At 41.6% G+C, this 22,105-nt stretch overlaps 1 protein-coding gene across 2 annotated transcripts in view; it reads right to left on the bottom strand.

Annotated features, from left to right (window-relative positions):
* Positions 1-22,105, bottom strand: part of FYN (FYN proto-oncogene, Src family tyrosine kinase) — a 215,124-nt gene that overhangs the window by 146,709 nt on the left and 46,310 nt on the right. For both annotated transcript variants that reach the window (XM_019520076.1, XM_019520075.1), the window contains exon 2: positions 3,910-3,982. The gene's annotated coding sequence lies outside the window, so the exon portion shown is untranslated. The remainder of the gene's footprint in view (positions 1-3,909; positions 3,983-22,105) is intronic.

Genomic DNA, 22,105 nt, shown 5'->3' with positions numbered 1-22,105 from the left:
AGACACACCTGCTGAGAGAATAGCTCTGACCTACAAAAACTTATTCATATTCTTCACTTTAAGTAAGTGAACAGCACTGTTGCCTACAAGGGAACTTCTTACCTGCTTAAACTTAGCGAGTAATGCAGCGAAGAATATTTGTGCCCATACATATATACCACGCCCTTACTGCAGTTATTTCTAGGCCAGATGCAAGGTTTGTGAATCTTAAAATAAGTTGCACAAATGGCACCACTAATCTCTTGAAATAAATCCCGTAATTAAGTAAACCTTTTTGGTACAGTGTTCTATATCACAAACTAATGTTTATTGCCTTTAATCTAGTTTCAGTAACGTCAGTTGTACTGGACTGTAGAAGAATCTTAAAAAAAAAGCCCACTGAAGATGATTGCATTTATCTGTCAAAAATTCATGATTCATGTTAAGCAGACTTCATGTTGAGTGAATTATAAGAATGTACACCTCTAAAATTAAACTTATGCTAAGGATGTAATTTATGAAACGGAGCACTCAAATGGCAAGAAGTGACAAATTTATAGCTGCCTTTTATCTGCTCTTCTGCGTAGCTACAAATAGTCTTCAGCATGTTATCATATATTATAAAAACCTGCCTCCTTGGGTTTAAGGTGGCAGCCTGTTCACTACCCCTAATTAATCATCCTTATTATCTATACACAGTGTTCTCATGCCACCCAAACCATGCATTGAACAAAATGTTTCGACTCCACCACCTTTCCCTGCAGGCTTTTCTATGGTGTTCTCCACAACAGTAGTTACACACCTTACTATATGGAGGGCTGGTGGCATTCCCTACTGAGATTGCCTGGCTCATCTCACTCTAAGTTTCTGGTTGCCTATAACTTTTGCCAGAATAAGCCCATTTCCTCTTCTGAACATCTTTTTTCAGGTGACTTTTTGGGGAATACCACATTTACTTGCATACTATGCCCACCTTTCCCTCCAAAATCAGCCATCCAAAATAGGGGCACACGTCTTTAAGAGGAGGTTGGATGACCACCTTTCCTGCCATGGCAGGGGGTCGGACTAGATGATCTGCTCAGGTCCCTTCCGACCCTAGAAACTATGAAACTATCTTCACTGGAAAAGAAGCATGCAGACACTATGCTCCAAAGGCTGCCCAGATGGCTGCCTCTTGTCCCTAGCCTCAGCAAGCAGATGGGGCAGAGTCCTTTGCTAACCCTCTCACAGCCCTAGCTATTGGCTGAGCCCTGTAGCTTGTGCTTGAAGCAGCAGTTAATCTGGTTTAGGGCAAGTGGGCTGCTGCATGGAGACTGTAGCATTCATGAACCTTGTGGTGTGGAAACATTACTTATTATATATAGAAACTTACATAAAACACTATTTACAGTAAAGAAGTAACAATCCTGTTGCTGCCCTTGCAAGGGTCTGGGGCCTAGCCTTGTTGCTGTCCTGGGAAACTCCTGTTGCCTCACCCAGACTACTTGGATGTCTCCTGGGAAGCCACGTTTCCTGGACACTTTCAGTTTCTAGGAGGACTTACTCTATGTCACAGTAGGCCACGACTCTGGGAAAAATCTTCTCTCTACATTTTGCCGTCTAAAAAACAAGGTACATCAGGAATGGGCAAAATGCAGCCCATGGGCTGGATGTGGCCTGCCAGGCCATTCTATCCAGCCTGTGGGGCCCCTAAAAAATTTAGAAAATTAATATTTATCTGTCCCCGGCTACCTGTCATGTGGCCCTCTATGGCTTGCCAGAACTCAGTAAGCGACCAATTGCTCATACTTCTCAAATTCAAAGAAACTTAAAAAGTTTCTACTGGTGATATTTCTTTTACTGTGTTTTCTCACATACCACATGCACCCAAAATAAGACATACAGTCTATTTATGGAAGGCAGAATGTAAAGAAAAAGATTTCTGCAGAGACATAACCAACTGTGTGACAAAGTAAGTCCTCCTGGAAACACTTTTGCCAAGTGTTTCTTGTATATTTGCCACTTCTGTCACCTCTCTTTTCTGGGTTATCTATATGTTTTCTTTTTTCCCCTTTTCCTCTCTTTCCAGATCTTCTTCCTTTTCTTCACTTTCCCACAAAGTCACTTTCCTTTGCCACACAAGCACCAATTCATCAGCACTTCTCCCAAATGCAGTTCTTAAAATATAGGCACATCTAGATGCCCAAATCAATGAAACAACGGTCGTCAGTCCCAAACTGAAGGGTGATGCCAAACGGTGAATCCTTCAGAGAAGTGGGAGCAGGAAGAGATGGAAAGGAGACACTGTGAGGTACTTCTGGAAGAGAGAACTGCTGGCTTAGGGTGGGACATGGTCCAAGAAGCCTGTCCTAAGTAAATAAGTCACATCAGAGTGCAGACAAACCTAACACTTGAATCATTCCAAGAATGTCACTGATTGAAAATTGGTTCACAATTGTCCCGGTTCAGGGGTGTCCCAGTAGAACGGTCACCTTTTAAGCATTGTGGGTGCCTAGACATGTGCTCCAACATGTTCTAATTAGAACACAGATTAATTAAGTCTGCTGGAGTGTTCTAATTAGAATGCTTCAGTGTGCTACAGCATCACGTGCATTTGACATCCTGCATTTCAAAATAATGATGGGGGCACTTTAACTAAAACTCGAACGAGCTTTAGTTAAAGTGCCCCCATGGCCATGCTGAAATGTGGGACGTTGAATACATGAGATGCTGTGGTATTTTAATTAGAGTGGCTGTCCGGGAGCCTGTCTAATTAAAACACCTCCTCCCACCTCCAAGCGCATGTGTACACACCCTGTAGTACCATGAAAATGCAACCAGGGTGAAGTAGTGAGCACCCAACCCAAGTGCAATTTTCTGCTGCCCCTGCTTAACAGTAAGTTCAATGAAGATGCATCCACTTTACTTCAATCTGTGTGGTGGTACCCTGACTGGGAGTGCCTAACTGTGTGTGTAGGGCAGGGGGGCGACCTGAAACCTTGCTTCTGTGCTCCAGAGAGGCTGGGTATTCTGGAGCTGCCTGAACTTTGCAGCTTAAAGAGCAGCTTCCACTCAAAGCCACTCATCAGTGCAACTCCCCCTCTCAACACACAATATACCAGGAAAATCCAATTGGAATACGCTTGTCCCCTCAAACGCCTCCCTGCCCTGTAAAAAGCCTGGCACAAAATCATTCCAGCTGCAAAGACTTATTTACAAGTCCGCCTAGACCTCTATTACATTACTTCTGTCCCTTCTTTTTGTTGAGCATAGGCCACAATATAGCATACTGACATTTTGCTTCCCAGCTTTCAAATCTCATCCACTCCGTCTCCAAGCAAGACTGTTATACAACAGTGTCCCATGGCTGGGGAAACCTGTAAGGCCTGAACATAGAATCTATATAACAGGGTAAGTATTAAAAAAGCAACATCTGTGGCTAGAAGAAGTAAAAATTCAAGGCAGACGTTTTAGATATAGATTATTTAAAAGAACATGAAAGAATAATGACTGCAAAGATTGGCTTTCAGAAGTAATATGCTATCTCTGCTTGAATTTAGTACTAATTTTCTCCCTTATTATCATGCATTTTTTAAAAGCCAGGTTCTTGTAATCCTCTTTGCTCTTGGTTTTACCTTGGCAGCTTGAGTACTACAGAACAGCTACAACATAATAAGCAGAAGCCATTGAGCAAATTAAACTATCAAGTGCCATAGCTATCCTTGCCATAAGGCCCAGCATGTTTTCTTTTATCTTCTCCTCATCCCCTGAAAGAAAGTCTCCATACTGAAACAAGTAGAGGGAAAAAAACATAATTTAATGTTATTGACTGTGCCTTTGTGAAAGTGTATTTTCCTCAAGCTAAATGCAATTCAAACTGAAAAGAAGTGGTTGAAACATTGCTCTTTTGTCACAGCGATGATTGTGGAGAGAAATAAAGGCAGCACTTACCAAAATGTTCCCCCCTGACTACTGTAAGTTTAATGTTCACCACATTTCTTCAGAAACAGCTATAGAACAGGCCCTGCAAAGAAAAAATAAGAACTAGTTAGAATAATACAAATTGTATCCCAGTACTTTTTCTACTTGCACCCATCAATCTTCCCCTTTCTCCTTACACTTTTAGGAAAAAGATAATTAGATTTGATCCTTCATAACTCATTATTGAAATAAATCAACTTCTCATGCAAAATGGTAAAACAAGTCCAGGATTTCTTCAGACCTGCTCAGACACATCACTTGCAGTGTTATGCTGGTTACTCAATTTTCACTTGGGTAAAAAATATACAACAAGTACCAGGAGCCATGCAATTATTTTAAACCCCACTCTAAAGAACTAGTCAGCCTGATGGTCTCTTTTTGTCACCAAAGAAAATGATGAACTGCAGAAACTGTTTCCCGTTCTTATTTTGAAACTCACATAAAAGAAAGGAAAAAAATATACATATGTCCAGAACATTATAAGTCTTTGTATGGGAGATATCATGCAACTAATAAGGTAAAGACAGGATACTGATAATATCCCATACAGTATGCTTCAGAGACAATTTGAAAAATATATAGAGTAAAATGGACAAATGCCATTTTTTTTTTTTACAGACACCAAATAAATTTCAGATGACTGTTACTCCCATTTCTCCCTCAGGCTAAATCCTTAGACAGAGTGACTCTTGGAGTGCAGACTAGCAATAACATTAAAACACTTTTTTAAATTGCTGAAGGAGAGAAGCCATACTTTTGTTGGAACACAGGCTTGGCGGGAAGGGGGAAAGGGGGAAGGAAGAGAGAGAAAGAATATAGGCAGGAACTAGAGGCTGGGGAAAAGTAAGGGCTGTGTCAACAGTGCCTAACTGTTCAGGAAGTGGAGTAAAATACACGTCTATCTCTGTCAAATTGGTGCAGGGGGAACATGGAACTAAGACAATGACCTTTAGAATAGGTTTGCAGTAATGAGAATGGGTCTGAAATGGAGAAAAGTAAGCTTCCTGATTCCCTCATTAAGCAGAAGGACTTGTAAGTATGTGTGGTTTTAAGACATTGATTACGTGAATTTTGATAAACAATTGCTTTGTTAGAAGGATCTGATCTAACACACACAGCATATGGAAAATGCTTTATAAAAGATCTTAAAAAGTGAATATATGTTGAGTTTGCAGCCCACATATGGAGTTTTCTAGGACTGAGTATGGGACTGGGTTTTCCTGGAGAGAGGCATCTATGGAGTTAATGATCACGAAATAATTTTACAACATTGCACAGAAAATTTGTTCAGGGATTATTAAACAAAGAGCTTTGTAATCAGAGTCCAGACCTGGTAGATCTTTATACTGGCTTTCTTCCTAAAGTCATAGCATACTTATAGACAGGAGAAGATGCAGATGGTTTCCTTGACTGGGGTACCTTTTTGGATTAGGTCTGCTGATCACCTCTACACCCAAGTCACTGAAGATTATACAGTAAGAGAAAACCTCATTAGTAAAAGTAAGTGATAAATGAATTCTCTTTTCATCCTGAAGTTGTATTCCATGGGGTTATAAACCAGAGTATGGATGAAGCTTAAGAACCCAGGTCAGCGGTGCACACATATCTAGCAGAAAGTAGAAAGTATACCCTCAAAAAGATCAGCAACGCTTGTTATGGAACATGAAAATAAAGCATCAGGAAAAGAGGTGATTTATTTGCTTGCTGGTTGTGAATAAACCCTAGATCACTGGTTTTCAAACTTTTTCATTTGCAGACTCCTACAAATTTTCGAATGGAGGAGTGGAAACTTTTGAATTATAAGTGTGGATATTTACACAGTTTTGATTAAATATAGTAATCTTTTGTGGGCCCCTTAGACATAGTCTTTGGACCCCCAGGAAACTGTGTACCACAGGTTCAAAACCACTTGTCTAACCATATTGAAGAATAAAAAAGCAAGATCTAATTTAACATAGGCACAGTTTGTGAAGACAGTTAAAAAAGGCAGGAAGTCTCAGAAAGGGACTTTTTACTCTGGTATCAACATCATCTTTTCTATCTGCCAGGAGTTTGGGCTAGAAAGAAAAAAAAAATTAAATCAAGGAAGTCTACTTTTGTGTTTGAACAACTTGGGTAGCATGTTCAGATAGAATAATTAAGAGAAACCCGGTTCTTGAACAGCAAGTATCCCAAATTCAGATGTATGAGACAGCTATTTTTAAAGCCAGGACACTTTTACTAGCTTCTTAGTGAATGAGTTAAACAACCAAAGGCGGAATTTTGCACTTCTGGCTTATGTGCTCTTATATCATTAGTCAGCTATGGAAGAGAAACTCATCATCACTTCCTGGGGTGTGTTATGACATTCAGAGTTCTCACTAAATCCTGAAATGAAGTTTAAGCACTACATACTGCATTTATACTTTAAACGTCTCAGGGGAAATATACAGCAAAAAAGGTAGTGAGGACACAGTTCAGGGAAGCTGGGACACAAATCAGACACATGGGGCACCTATACACATGCTGGACGTCTGCTAATCAGCACATGTTGAAGCAGACTCAATTAATCGAGTCCACTGACGCATGCTAAGTAGCATTCTCCAGCAGACTTTGCATCATATGTATTCAGGGTTCCCATGCTTCAAAATGGCAGCAGAGGCACTTTAACTAAAGCTCATTATTACTATCCTGAGCTTTAGTTGAAGTACCTCCCACCACCACGTTTTGAAGCACAGGACGTTGAATACATGCGACACTAAGGGCACTTTAATTAAAATGGCTCTGAGAGCCTCTCTAATTAAAGCACCCCTCCACCCTCTACCCCGGAGCATGCATAAAGCACACCCATGCTTCTGTTTGGCCATATGTGGTGAATCTCAGATAACTTGACACTACCCAAATGGCCCTTAAGAGAGTGAAACAATTTACTCTAGCTTGCACATCCTAAAAATCCAGAAATAATACCACAGGGGTTTGCACCATCTTCTAAAATGAAACTAACATTAACACCTGCCTCTTAGGTTAGAGGAAACATGAGGTTTGGAGAGAAGAGATGCATTTCTTATACAGGAAAAGTAGCAGTTCTTGTTATACAAAGCAAGAGAATGCTAGACAGAGATTCAAACCCTCTGGCAGGCTAAGAGAACAGAAGAACTCTTACATGATATTGGTAAAGTTTTAGTTTTTGGTAATTTAAGCTTGGAGTCTACTTGAGGGTATAGTTAGTAGTGTTAGCACAGACGTCTATTCCATAATTCCTCTCTCTACTTCACTCATTAAAAAAAATGGTTTAAAGACAAATACAAGTAGGCTTTGGAAGCTGTTAAATCATCTCTAACTTCTGATTACCACCTTTAAGAAAAACAGATCTTGTGAGATGGAGGGAGAGATGATGATAACCGGTTGAAAACAGGATCTGTCACCGAGACACAACCTCCTTCCCCCCCCACAGTGCTATAGGTAGATCTATTTAAATCATATATTTTGTTTCCATCAACAGTTTCAACGAGAAAAAGGGAACAAAAGATTTTTTTTCAGGAGTTCTGGGGTTTGCTAAACACTCTAAATAAATTTCAAACAGAGAATATCTAAAATGTAGGTTTCGGGTTTTCACTGAAACAGGAATTTGGAAGAGGGCAGGGGAAGTGATGCTTTTTGCTGAAAATCTTCTCAAACAAATGCTTTTAGCCTTAGCCTCAAGGGGCTGGCTAGGGGTAGAACTTATGCAAGAACAGCTTAAGATCCAGGATTCTGTTTTCAAATCAGAGGTATGTAAAGAATGAAAGATTTGTTTTTTTTTTTAATTCCCCCAAATTGCAATGAAAAAAAGGTACCAAAGAAAATCTTTTGGTTGGTTCAGAATAACCAAAATACAGACATTTCAAAACATTCAATTTCATTCTTCTAACTTTTTAGAAATTAAATTATATAAAGTAAAACATATCTTCACACCATAAGCCCCAAACTTCATTTCAACAATTTTCAAATTCTCAACACTAAAGGACAGAACAGTATCAAAACCAACCCTTTTGATGAATAGCTTTGGTCTTAACAAAAATCAGTATTCTTTGCAAAAACAAAGAAAATTCGCTAAAATAAAATTTCCAACCTGTTTTGCTTGTGACATATGTGAATCTGGTATAAATGTCACATTTCAGATGGATGCTAACTTGTTTTATACAAATACAGAATTTGGTGATGGCTACACCAACTACATATTACCCTGTGCTATTTCATACAATTCCTGTTTCATGGGAATCATCATTATTTGTCCCTCAATTTCAGCCAAGTATATGTAGGGACCAACAGAATTCGAGATTTTAACAGAAAAGGGCGAGAAGCCCTGGCATCCTGAAGCAGAGGGGGAAGGAGAAGGAGCAGATTGAAGGCGGAACCCCCAATGTAGGATCAGTCCAGGAGCCAGTCAGGGAAGATGGGAGGGTTTTGATGCTGGCTTTTAAAGCACCCACAGGCATGTTCCTGCAGCATGCATGCTCACTCCAGCCTAAGAAAGAGAAGAGATGAACACAAAGAAGTCTTCCAAGGTCACCAAATACATTTCAACAGTGGACCATACAAGACAGTATCCTGCAGAGACCTTGCATGCAGACAGAGGTGGACTGTTCTGTACCTCCTGCAATGTAATTCTGCTAGTTTTCCTGGGCACATCCATCGATTGTCACTTGGAGTCCAAGGAATGCAAAGAAGAAGGCTGCTGCAGAGTCTGAAGGTCAGAGCAAGAAGCAAGTGACTGTGTCCTCCCCATTTAAAAGGGCCACAGAAAGCAGCTTGGCAAGTCAAGGGGCAGCATTTTCCCTTGCAGAGGCTTTCACTGCAGTGAATATCCTGCTGGAGAAATTTGATCACCTGAAGTTAAGGGACTACCTAAAACAAAATGTGCCAAATGCTGGCAGTTTTCCATGTGCCAACAAACTGCGCCAGGATCATCTCCCTGCAGCAACTGCTTCACATATACAGTCCATGAAGACTGCCTCATTCCTTTTCCACTGTGGCTGACGAAGCCACTGACCCTAAGAACAACTACGTGCTGTACATTTTATTTGTACCGGACAGCTGGATCAACTGGGACATGCTTGTTTTTCAAATTGGGTCAGTCCACCTCACATATGTCAATTTTTTACTGTACCCAAACCAATCATAAAAGGTAATTGTCAGCTATGGTGTCAACTTTAACAAGATTTCAGCATTCCTGTTTGACATGTGCAAGGCTTTCTCCGATGTGCTCCAAGGAATACTGCCCAAATCTGTTCATATCATCTGCAATGCACACATTCTGTCCCTAGAAGGTGACATCTAGCACATGCAGTCCCCCGAGGTGGGTAGCCTGGTGTCTGCTTTCGAGAAAGCATTCAAGCACTGTCTAGGTCATAAGGTCCAGTACAAGGAGTCAGTCACCAAACTGAACACTCACATTGTACTGTGCTGCTGCCATATGCATACGCTGCTCATATGGTAGAATTCCTGGTCCCACATGGTTTGTTACCATGCCATGCACATGCAGCACTACCAGCAGTTTGTGAGCGAGTGAGGAGCTGGCAATCACCCCCTGTACACAATGCATGCTCAAGCTTTGTTATCTCTTAGGGTGAAGCAACATTCAAGATTAAGTGATGGAGGTTCACGGAACTCCTGATGTGGTTTGAAGGCCAGCACAGCTGTGATCCACCACGCACACAACAAGGTGATGGATTTGATAAGCTGGGTCAAAGACAGGGCATTGTAAGAACTGTCAAGCTGCCCTTGTGAAAACAAGTGCAGAAGGCCTGTCCCAGGCAATAGCAGTGAGGCTGAACCACTTCTATAGGAATGACCTATCTGCCATCGTGGTTCAGACAGCCAGCTGCCCTCTTCCTTCGTACTGTTCGCATTTTGGACCCCAACCAGGTGTCTTTGCTGAGTTTTGACCCTCAGCTACTAAAAGCAATCCTGGAATGAGGGAAAGAGCATAACAACGAATGTACTGCTTACATCAACCTTTGTCAGAGTGCTAGATGCCCGGGTCCATGCCTGTATTCTGGAACTCTGTCTGTGGCCGGTTTCCACACCCTGCCTCACTTGGTGAACCTCAGGGGATACTGAGCATGCCATCTCAGTGTTTGGACAAGTGTTCACCCCACAGACACAGAGAATGTCTCTACCATTTAATACATGGCATGAACTGCCTGTCTTAAGGAAGGTTAGCAGTCAATTTCAGTAAACTCCTTTTTATAATGTCCTTTAATAAACTGTATATAGTTGATATTACTTACAATTCATGTTGGCACATAGTATAGCTTTATTTTCATAAGATATTTCAGTTTAGACTTTGACCAAGTACTTAGATGGCATTATTTAATAAAGTGTTTAGACTGCATAATAATAATGTGTCAATTAATGGCTTCCATGGCTTTAATCCCGAATAAGTCCATGGAAGCCATTAATTGACATATTAAGTAGTTTAGGACACTGTTAATGACTTCTGCAAGCCAATCAGGGGATTAAGCTCATGGGCACCATTAACTGATGTGCTAGTAACCACTGGTCTGGGGCCATTTGGCACTCTTCAGGGAAAGATGGGACTTCCAGGGCTCCTTGGCTAGAGGCATGGTGGAGAGGCACTGCACTTGGATGGAAATGGCTCTGGGCACTGTGCTTGGACTGTGAAATTGCCGGGCAGCTGCCACAAAAATCAGTAAGTCCCTAGCTATACAAGATCTATATTAGAAATCAAAATTACTTCAATATTAACAGTGGGCGAAGAAGGCTCACTGACATTAAGATCAGACATCTTTCTGGTGTATGATCCAACAATCCATGGAAAGGGTTTCATCAACTTCAAGGAATTGTGGATGAAGCCTGCAGTAAACAAGCCTTAAATTACTCAAAAATAAAAAAGTGAAGAAAATAAATATACATAGGATAGACATTTTTGTTTGTTTTTGTGAACATCAGTCTTTTAGTGGAGAAGAGCCAACACCAGTTGTTAGGTAAGCCAAAATGCCAACATAGTTTCTGACAATGGGAAAACACTGGATGCAAAAAATAAAATACTTAAGCACAGGAATCTCTTTCCTCATCTTCTAGAGAAGAATGGGGGTCTTATTACAGCTACTGACTGGAATGAAGATCTGAGTTCTACAACAAGTTTCATGTCTGAACCTATACAAGAATCCAAGAAACCACCCAAACCACAACCATACACCATAAAAATAAATAATAAAAAGGAACTTTGCACTCAACTCTTACTTTTTTAGCTTTGTAAACCCTTCTTCGCCACTTGAAAACTGGAAACCTATAGTGGATGAAGGTTCTACCTCAATATTATCAGCTACAGCATACAAAAAAGTGTTAACTACCATACTAAACAATGGTCTAACTATCATAAGTTTTTAAACGTAGTTTAGGTTCAGGCCACTGTATAATCTTAAATGTACTTGAAATGAAGAGCTTCTGGATCAATTTTTTTCTAGCAGGTATTATACACTTTTCAGTTGACTACTGCTGTTGGGTTTCAGTACAGTTTTGCTCCAATCCTTCAGCCACTGACATCACTAGGATGTGATCAGAGCAGGGACCTCTGCACAGCATGTTCATTTTTATTAAATATTCAGGGGTTTTCTGAGGTTAGTGCTTTTCTGACAATCCCTCCTCCACTTTGTATTTTTAAACCTATTAAAAACATTACAACGGGTTTCTGAAAACAATCAAAATTGATCATAGAAAACAGTGTAAACTTATCCAGTTCACAAAGAAAGTATATAGCTTATGTTTTGCGAAGCCAAGCTATACATAAAGGCTCCTTATCCTGTGAACATCTGAAAGGTTTCCAACAAAACATTATCAAAAAAATAAAAAATCAAGGAAACTTTTAGAGACTTGCTCTTACACAGAGAAACAGAGGCATCCCTGTTAGCCTGAAGCCATTCTTTAATAAATGAGGGATCCAGATGGCCAGCACATAATATGAAAAAGCCCAGTCATCGGGAGGGGGAACAGAGAGGCAGCAAACAGGGAGCTCCAAGGAGAACTGACCCCCTTGGCTGCTGCAACTGACAATACATGGAACATTGCTAGCAAGAAAATACATCTATGGGTGAAGCCATCAGGACGGGATGTTACAGACTTTTTCACAGGTGTGAATGCCAAAAAGAAAGGAAGGACTGTTGGTACAGTGGTACAAGAACCATTCTTCCTCCCAGCGATCCTGCACCATTCAGACAATAGCCACTTAGAAGCACCCCCCAAACCACAAGGCACTGGGAATGTGATTGTTCTCTACTGTGCTGCTAAGAAAATGGAAAGCAAGGGAAATTACATGTTAGTTTTGAGATTTATCTTCAACGTTACTACCAGAGTACTCCAACTTTGAAGGAGCTCTCCCCCAAGTGCTAAAAGCTATGTCTCAACATATCTGACCTCCTGGTTTGTAGTCGTGGAGACCCACTTGCAGCATCATTCTCGCAGAGACAGCAAGTGCTTACCAGGGGGGAAAAAATGATTCAAGAAAGTACTGAGCTATTTTTGCCTGGGTTTCATGTACCGATTCATCATGCAAAGAGTGTAAATCACACTGTTTCTTTTTCCTTTTAAATGAATATCTTGGATGTGAGAGATTAAGTAATCTGCAGCACATGTTTCTTTGTTATCTGGTCCCTATAACATCCTGCACTCCCCTGTTCTCCAGCCTGCCTCCTTCGTCCCCAGAACTCTTTTCTTCCTCTGTGCACGCTTCTCTCCTCCACAGGTATCTCTGCAGCACCACTGCTCTGCTAAGGAGGATACTGGTCCAACTATTTATTGGTTCCTAGCCTTAACACCAGTTCCTCCCCCCTATGTGGCTCAAGCTAAGATGGAGCCTTCTTGGGTTCAGCTGCTTTTACTGTCATTGATTCACTTTGCAGTTGAGAGCCTGGACACCTGCAGAAGCAGCTGGCAGCGTGAAGAAATTGGCACTGTGTAACTGCCAACTCCCTGGGGACCACAGTTTGAGAACTGCAGCTCTAGGTGGTGGTGTGCATGTGTTTGTGGATACACAGCAGAGAAGGCTGAAATGAATACAAATGTGGGAAGGCACAAAAAAAAATGCTAGAAGACAAAACCAAAAACAAACAAATGGATTGGAATACCTCACTGGGAAGGAGGAGGAAGAGATCGGCTCCATTTTTGTGGAAAGAGTAATAGCTGCAATCACAACCTATTCCTTGCTTATGCCTCTTAAAGTTGGGCTGAAAAAGATTCCATGAAGTTCAAATCCCTCTGGTATACGCGCATCCCTGCTTTGAAGAGGAAGAGCATGTGTTTTAAAAGCCATTTTAAAAGATAAAGTGTGTACGACACACATGAGTCAGGCTATTAAAATCTGTCTTGGCAGATGACCTTAGGTGATCAAGAGGTTTAAACAGATTATAGAAAATGCTATCAGACTGTTCGATACTGAGTAAGAGTATGCGCACACGTGTGTACATTTACACTGAGAACATCCCATGTAATTTCCACTGTTATTGCGTTGAGTTACAGACTTCTCATAAAACACTATACACCCCTCAAACAATAGAAAAAGGGTTGTATGAATGATGGAGAGCGTATTTACATCTGTATAATGCGAAAATGAAAGTACTAGTCAACTGCCCCCCCAAAGACAAAACAAAAACCCAAAACAAAATGTGTTATGAATAGGGTCCACAGTTCTGAAAACAGGTCACCGAATACATTGTTGGGACATTGCTGATGCTCATTGAAAACAAAAACCTGCTACCAGCCATTAGTGCACGTACGTTAGATGTAGACAGTGATACATTCATTAGGCCGTGATCATTCAAAATATTTGCTCACACGCTTAAAATTAAGCACTTGAGTTTAGGTTTGCATAAATAGATATTTTAAAAAAGTAGCAGGGGAAAAGAAGATAAAAAACAAAAACACTCATCACACAGAATCAATGAGTCGGAAAGGACCTAGACAGATCATCGAGTCCGACCCCCTGCCATGGGCAGGAATGAGCACTGGGGGTGGGAGGGGTCATAAGACCCCAGCCGGGTGCCTACCCAGTCCTCCACATTATTAAGTAAAATGTTGATAACTTGCCCTTATTTTGCAAATCACTTCTCAGTTTAGCTATTGTGGAACTAGCATTCAATTTTTTCTTTTTTTTTTTTTTTTTTTTTTTCACTCTTCTCCTGTATATTCCTTCAAGACAGAGGCAATCCTAATATGAGTAAGACAGAATAATTTAACAAAACAACATATCTCAAAACATGTCACAAACAAGACCAATCTAAAAAAAAAGGCGGAAATTGTTTTTACTGAAAAAAAAACAAACAAACCCTGAAAAAAACATTCCGATTTAGGGCTGCGATACAAAGAGTGCAAAACTTTTTCTTTTGCTTTCTTTCTTTTTGAATAAAAGCTTTTTATTGGGGATGTTATGCAAGGAAGATGAACAGTGCTACTAACATGGCCATTCATCATTTGTACTACAGTAACTCCTACAGTCCTCATTCATTCCCATTAGGCAAAGCACGATAAAAAAAAATGTGAAGAGTAGGAGACAACTTCTGCCTTTAACAAGAGACAGTTTGAGGCCTTGATCCTTCAACAAAAAATGCATGTATGGAATCCCTTATTAACAGGACAGAAGCCCAATTATGCATTTCCTCCTATATTCTTGAGCTAATTTGGGGTGAAAGACGAGACACTTGGATATTACTAAAAGTTTCTGGTGGGGGGGGAAGACATGCATACATGCATGCAGTTAGTTCAATTTGTAGTATTTACTAAGTAATCAACGTGTACATTTGATTTATTTTATGCATACGGATCAAAAAAAATCTCATCTTTCCATCTAGACTCTCAAAGCACTTCACAAACTATTAGTCTGCATGCAATCAGAGAGAAGTAGGCTATAGCATCAGTTCTAGTTTGGTAAAGTAAGGCAAAGTACTTAAGTGACTTGCCTGAAGTCACAGAGCAAGACAGTGGAAGAACTGGAATCAGAATCCAGGAAGCTTAGCTCCTCGTTCCCTGCTCAAACATACCAGACAATTGTCTTCCTCTGCTGTAATACCAGTATTACACAACAAGTGTAAAAGTTCTCTTTAGTCCTGTCATTCATGAATTATCTGGAACTGTGACAAAAAATCAGGGTAACATTTCCTGAAAAGCTTTTCCTATAAATGCTGGTGGAAGGGAAATGGGAGGGGCTTTTTCCCCTGGTAATCATGGTCACTTAGTCACAATGTGTCACCACCAGGCCTTTCCTGTAATTTTATGCTGTAAAATTTCTAAGTCCATTTCTGTGCTGAACAAACTCCGCCCAGCAGAAGACTGTCAGTGAAAGAATAAATAAAACTTCCATAGACAACAGCAAAATGGTTAAGGCACATAAATAATACACTAGAAACAAGTTAGAAAGACCACTCAGCTGTTTTCACTTAAATGTAATGCATCACATTTGATTTAGTCTTTTAAGAACTAGCAATGTAGGAAAAAAGGGAGGCAAAATGAAGCGGTGGAACTTCACTTCTCAAAAACCAGTGAAGATTACATAAATGAATACATTTAAACATCACAAAAAAGCAAGCATGACATTTGCAGTGGTGTCACTGCAATCTGGAACTCAAGCTTGTTACTATTTAAAGATCACTAAAGAACACTTATCTAGATTTATTTAACAGTTAGTGTTATAAATTGTTACCTTAGTCATTTTAGATTTACAAATACACATAACTAAACGATTATAAATCTTATTTTTCAGTTTTATTCTGTGCATTAGACATTATCTTGCTTGGTATACAGCAAAGACAAGGGACAAACTGTTTTTATCTAGAAAATGACTATAAGAGCGTTGAGGGAGAAGAAAACCAGGGATAGATGCAGTCCTGAAAAGCTACTTTAAATTTCAATTTTCTTTCTTTTGAAATTTCAGTGGATTTCAAGTTGACAAGTTCTGTTTTAGAAAAAATAAGTTGTAGTATTTTGACAGTTTGCATTCTAACACACCAAAACAACACACACAAACCCTATCCAGCAGCTTGCAAAAGAAAAAGAGTAAAGCATAATGAAAAACAGGAAATTAAATTCTCCAGGCAACACACTCAAAGTCCAAGAAAAAAAAGATTCTGCTATGACATAATGCTTTAGAACAGAATTCAGGATAAGGCTTTTATTTATTTTTCCAGTTTTTATTTATTCTTCCACAGCTGTTCCTGTCTAAGTAGTAGACTGCTATGTACCAGAGCAATGGAAGTAATATTCCACAATACTAGGATTATCTGCAATATAAACCCCTGGATGCTGAGATCACCTTGCTAGGGATGCTGATAGACATTAGCTTGGTTGGTAGCTGACCCGCAAAATTCTACAGGTTCAAAACTTTCATACTGAATATAGCTGTTTGCCTATTAATCTGCCTTAAAATTACAAAGGAAAAAATCCAGATTCTCCCTCTCCTTTTGTAATCCAATTTATTCCACAACCCTGCATTCAAAATAAGGTACTACATAAAAGATATGGTTTCCAAGACCCCTATTGCACCTCAGAGCAGAATCTAGTCTACTGTTTTGTGCATGTTACAGCAGTATCTTTGTTTTCCAGTTTAACATTATTTTATTACTTTTAGATCTTGACTGGCAGAACAAGGCTGCGTCTTAATTTAGACTTTGTTTCTTAAAAAAATTCATTACTGGTATTGCAATATGAGCTATAATGTACAGTACTACACACTAGCCTACACATGCTGGTCATAGTTCAAATCCCCATTGTCCTAGCTGCTGTACAAAACACACAACAAAATAAGCAGCCCCTTCCCCAAGGAGCTTACCTCTGCAACAGAGAGATGCAGACAGATTAGGAGAGTACAAGGAAGCAAGCAATCATGGTCAACATGGAAGGCCGTGGTTTCAGCCTGCCAGCAGACAAACCATTATTAAGGTTTTTTTGTAGGCATCATGGGAAAAGGAGCTTTAAAATGGGACCTTTGAAGGAAACAAATGAATTGACTTTGTAGATATTTATGGAGATTCCCATGTTGTTCCAAAAATATCCTAAAGATTCTTGTTAAACTCCAAAACAAGTTGGTGATGGTGGATGGTTTCATGGATCAACTGTAGAGACAAAAGCAGCAGCACAGAGACAGTAGTTGAATTTGTTTTTGTGGGTGAGACTAGCCAGAGAGAGATGAAAAAAGGATAGAGCCTGGCGGAAAGGCTACAAGATGCTGGAGGAGGAAAGAGTTGCTTTGGTGTGTTACCACCTATTTCAGTAGCACTACAGTAACAATGGAACACTGGTTAACAAACCAGCACTTTGCAGATACTACTGTCATTAAGGCTAGGGACAGACATTACACATACATTGGTTTAAGTGATCAGAAGCTGGTTTAAACCAGATGTTCAGTGCACATAAACTAGTTTCAAAATGGCTGAATGTTTGAGATAAACTTGGTTGAATGCAGTATCAGACTTAACTGATTTGGCTCAAACTGGCTTATGCAATGTCTGTCCCACATCCCTTCCTGGTTTAAGTTACAACAGAGACCCCCAGCATCCCAGCATTCTCTCTGGGCTGGGCTCTCTGCTCCAGCCCAGCCAAGCTAGCCCCACCCCTCTGCTCCCCAACCAGAACAGGGACAAGCAGGGGCAAAGGTCTGGCCAGGGAGGGCTTTAATTCCCCGCTCTCTATCCCACCAGCAGGGACCTGAGCTGGGTCTGCTGGGCATTCCCCCCTCACTACTGCAGCAGCAAGGCACTGCGGCTCCTGAGGCAGAGGGGGGCAGGGAGGAGAGTTAGTTTCCCCTCTACCCCCACTGGCAGCTGGGTCTGTCTGCACGTGCCACCACACTCTCTGCCCCCCCAGGGCCCCTGCCCGGCTGTGCCCCCGCCCTGCTGCTGCAGCAGGAGGGGACAGAGCCCTTGTTGGGGGCAGCAGCCCCTGTCATAATGTGGGGGAGCGTTATCCCCTTCCCGGTGGGGGTGCTATGCTGTGGGGCCAGCAGCGCTGTGGTGGGCTGTGCACAGCAGCATCAGGGTCTGAAGCGGGCCAGAGCCCTGAAAGCCCCTTGCAGCACTGCTGCGCTTTGCTGGCTCTGCAGAGCAGCCCCCACCAGGAAGGGGCTCGTGCTCTGGGAAGTCGTGTTGGGCTGCTGCCCAGCATGGTCCCTCGCTACTTGCCACTCCAGCTGCTGGGTGGAAGCAGTGCCCAGCCCCTGCTGCTGTCTGTGGTCCGGGCAAACCCCTCCCAGTCAGAAGAGACTTATTCAGCTGCTTGCCCTAAGCACAGGCCAAGTGGCGGCTGTGGCTGGGCTGGGCAGACCCTGCTGAACTGCCAGCAGCCAAATAAGTCCCCTTCTGCTGGGAGGGGGTGGCCCTGAGCGCAGAGAGGCTGCTGGCACCACAGTGGGATCAGCCCAGCCTGGCTGCCACTGCCATTCTGTACTCAGGGCCAACTCCCTCCCGGCATGGCCCAAGTGGTGGCTGCTGTTGGGCCAGGCAGACGCTGCTGCAATGCCAGCAGCCTTTCTGTGCTCGGGGCAAGCCATATTCCAGCAGGAGGGGGCTTACTCAACCGCTGGCACCTGGAGTCTGCCAGGCCTGGCTGCCACCACTCTGTGCTTGGAGGCCAGCAACTGAATAAGCCCCCTCCTGCTGGGAGGGGGCTGGCCCTGAGTACAGAGCAGCAGCAGCCAGGCTAGGCTGACCCCACTGTGGTGCCAGCAGCCTCTCTGTCCTTGGGACTAGCTCCCTTCCAGCAGCTTACTCAGCCACTGGCACTGCAGGGGGTCTGTCCAGCCTGGCTGCAGCCACCACTTGGCCTGTGCTCGGGGCCAGCAGCTGAATAAGTTCCCTCATGCTGGGTTTTGGGATCTGGGATAAAATTCCTCAGATCCCATTGCACACCTGGATATTTAAAGCCACGTGATGCACCTGATATCAGGGACCAGACCCCAATGCAGGGCTGCCCAGCATGGCTTTAAAGGTCCCAATGCATGGGAAGTCAGTGGGTCCCATATGTCAATGAGTTTAAAAGGTGTACTATGCCGTCCTTCATTGCATGTTCAAATAAAAGCATGATACAAACGAGCCACATCAAATATGGAATATCTTTGTGGCTGGTTTTACAATTTATCATGTGATTTACACATTAATCGTGCAATAAATGTAAAGTCTGCAAAGGCCCTAGTAGGCACTCTGACTAAAATGCTGAAGGCACCAAAATAGGAGTACTCTCATCATAGGTGTCAGCAGTGAAGCAGAACCTCTACTAGAAAAAAATTAAAGGCACAATCTATCAAGATGAGGGAGCAACTATTTTGCCCCCATTTAAAAAGAAAGGGGGAGGCAGGTGCAGAAAATACATGCTGATAATTGGAACACTTAAAGACTCCACAACAACATTTTACTGTATAAGTAGTAAACCTGTTTGGTATACTTAATTACAGAAATGGCCCAGAATACCTAGTAGTTTCACCATGTCTCATTTTTTCAGGTTTAGTGGGCTTGATTAAAGCCATCATTTTAGAAGCAAAGTAAAACAAACAAAGCCAAAAAACTCGTAATGCATTGCCCATGATTTACATTGTAAGGTAAGGCAAAAACAATACACATAAAAATGTTCATAAGTCCCCACTGTAGTGGTGAAAATAACTAGCCTGGGACTTGCACAGTTACGAAATGTCACATTTGATTTTGACCTAGAATCCAGTACACTCAGCTCCTTTGAAATACAACACACACCATTCATGGAGTACACTGAGCAGGAATTCCAGCTGCAGAACGTGGGCTACCAGAAGCAGAAGGCATTTGAGAAGAAGCATTCAGAACACGCAGGGAACATGTGCAGTTTGTAGCAATGAGGGCATTTTATTATGGAGTTTGAAAATCTATGATTTGTACAGTTTCTCAGTACAGTGCGTAGAAGTGCGTACACAGAAGGAGTTCTATCAATAAACAGGAACAGGCTACCCAGGGTCATAAAGCAGCAAGAATATATATATATATTTTTAACAGTTAACAGAAAAGCCAAAACCCTCCCTTAAAGTGCTTGCATGGGTTGTGGGCAGTTACAAAGGATATTACTGGAGTGCACATTCAATAGTCAGCTTTGCAGTGAAAGCTATCTGAAATTTTAAAGCTATCATTACCTTTTAAAATCAGAAAACCATTGTGAAGTAGTAAAAGTCTATTTCTTTTACATTTGGAGCCTCATCTAGCACACAAATGCTTGCAGCTTCAGCATTGTAGAAGTCCCACAAGGCCCCAAGTGCTGGCTCTGTAGCAGGCCAGCCAACTCAAAAGAACAGCCCTTAAGGGCAGGCTGAACTGTAAAAATAACATACTCCTTCCTTCACACGAGGGATCATTAGAGATAGAGGAAAGTCAACTCATCTGAAGAGCTCTGTTTCCCCATGTTCCCTCATATTCCCATTCATGACTTGTTCCATTTCAGCTCCCAAACCATCTACATAGATGCATAGCTGACAAGACTTCCTGCAGTACTGTAGGTACAATGCAAGTCCAAGAAGGGAAGGACAGGGTCAGGTTAGCCTATTTGACATTAAAAATAACAATAACAATAATAAAAAGAATCACTGCGTGGGTGAAAGAGGGTGCCTCTATTACCTGTCACCAGTTTCCATAGCCAAATACTTACCATTTGATTTGGGGGCAGCAGGGAGGAGGAAGCAAGGGAGGGAAAGGAGTAGGGAAAAGAGAGAGCTGCTAAAAATTCTTTTATGGATGATGAAACTGCATATGTGCGTGCCTGTGCACGTGTGCACATGCATGTACATTTCCCGCAAGAGCCCATGCATCAGATTGTTCAATGCAGGAGATAAGGTTGTTCAAGTAGAATCTGAAACTTAGTTTCTGGATGAGTTTCCTTAATGCTTGAATTGGCACCAGGCAGTTTCCAGTCTAGCAGTTGCCAGGGCAGGGGGAAAGAAAAGTTGTAATCATTCAGACTAAGAAGAAAAAAGTCATGCAGCCAGAAAAGTTCATGTTTTGTGGAGCTCCCATTGCCTTAGCAAATGCATTTTTCTCCTGGGCAAGATTCTTTTTACTTTACAATTCACAACACATCATTTATGGGCTTCTTAAAAGCACAGCAATTCTTTCAAGGTTCAAGTTGTTCGTTTCTGAGCAAGACTAATTGGAAGCATTTACAGAGAAATGAGTGGCAGACTACATTATTTAAATTTAAATCTCAGCTAACATGGACTTCAGCAAGTTTTTGCATTGCTTGTCAGATTTGAAAATCTAACATCCAAAAACCTAACTGAAAACCACAGTACAGCTATTTACAGAGACAGACTACATGATTACAACAATTTGTTAGCTTTCATTATACGTTCACCCTCACCTCTCCTTTTGAGAAAAGGGAGAAGGAGGGACTGCTGACATCCAGTCACGTGCTAAATGACAAGGACATACTAAGCATTTTGTAGACTTAGAACAAGACCCTGTTTGTAAGTTTTATTTAGTGAAAGAATTTATGTTAACACAGCAAGTTATTTATAGCAACTTTCCATCGTCATGAACTGTCCTTTGGTTCCCATCCTTAGAAAGCTGCATTTCATAACTTGAGAAATCCTCTCTTAATCTAGAAGAACTGGGGAGAGGATGCATTTCTAACACACACTACACCCCACTCCCCCCAGTTATGGCAGAGACAAGGTCTCAGTGTACTGTTAAACACAATGCTGATGTTCTGCAGTCATGCTCAAACACCAGTGATCTTCTTCAAATTAAATCCTGGTTAAACTGCAGGGAAACAGTTACATTAGAGCTGTATACATCACTCTTAACCATGTGCAGTTTTTGGTGCTACTGGGTTCATTTGAATGACACATACTAGATTAAAGGGTAAATTCTCTGCCTCTCAAAACCATACGCACTTAAATGAATGATCTTACTATTCAACAGTACACTGTGGATTGTTACAATAAAATCCTAAGACCCTGTGTATTTAATATATGAAAACAAACTTGTGAAAAATATTTAACACCACCAGAGCTGATCCCCTCTCTGTATCCAATCTAGAGTTAGACTACGGTGGCCCAACTTCTGAGTGGCTGAGGACTACCTGAGCTGTCCTTACCACCCCCATCACAGCTATGGGCCAGTGCTCCTGGGCCATGCAGGGTCCCTGGGCCCAAGTGCCCCAGCCACAGGCTGCCTTGTCTTCGCAGGAG

This window comes from Gavialis gangeticus, unplaced genomic scaffold, assembly GCF_001723915.1.
Source record: "Gavialis gangeticus isolate Ggan-Ray unplaced genomic scaffold, GavGan_comp1, whole genome shotgun sequence".
Taxonomy (NCBI): Eukaryota; Metazoa; Chordata; order Crocodylia; family Gavialidae; genus Gavialis; species Gavialis gangeticus.
This window is presented reverse-complemented; position numbering and strand designations above follow the sequence as displayed.